The sequence below is a fragment of the Penaeus monodon genome, chromosome 25 (genome assembly GCF_015228065.2).
Source record: "Penaeus monodon isolate SGIC_2016 chromosome 25, NSTDA_Pmon_1, whole genome shotgun sequence".
Lineage (NCBI taxonomy): Eukaryota > Metazoa > Arthropoda > Malacostraca > Decapoda > Penaeidae > Penaeus > Penaeus monodon.
The window spans coordinates 38,309,281-38,309,537 of NC_051410.1; the positions used below are offsets into that span (position 1 = coordinate 38,309,281).

A 257-nucleotide genomic window follows, 5' to 3' on the forward strand; every position below is an offset into this window, starting at 1 on the left:
CTCTTCCGGAATACCATCGGTCCGACATCCTACATCCTACCTTACCCACACTACGAGTTTAAAGGAGGTAATTTCGAACCCTACCCGTCCGCGGAGACTTTCAAAAGATGCACGCCCCTCGTCGTGAAAAGCGAGCACTCGAATGTAAACAGACTCGACCGAAAGACTTATTCTCGGCTATCAAGTCTGCAAACGACAGAATAATACCTCAATAGACAAGCCACGAGGGTGTATGGGTTTCACTGAGAACGGGTGAG

The 257-nt window shown here is 49.0% G+C and overlaps 1 protein-coding gene and 1 long non-coding RNA gene across 2 annotated transcripts in view; one reads left to right on the forward strand and one right to left on the reverse strand.

The window, feature by feature from the left end:
• The window catches only part of LOC119589226, a gene marked incomplete at its 5' end in the record, with an annotated part of 73,080 nt that overhangs the window by 57,932 nt on the left and 14,891 nt on the right, over positions 1-257 (reverse strand).
• LOC119589227 overlaps positions 7-257 on the forward strand; it is a 46,602-nt gene continuing 46,351 nt past the window's right edge. Inside the window, exon 1 of the long non-coding RNA XR_005230175.1 lies at positions 7-252. This is a non-coding gene — a long non-coding RNA (uncharacterized LOC119589227). The remainder of the gene's footprint in view (positions 253-257) is intronic.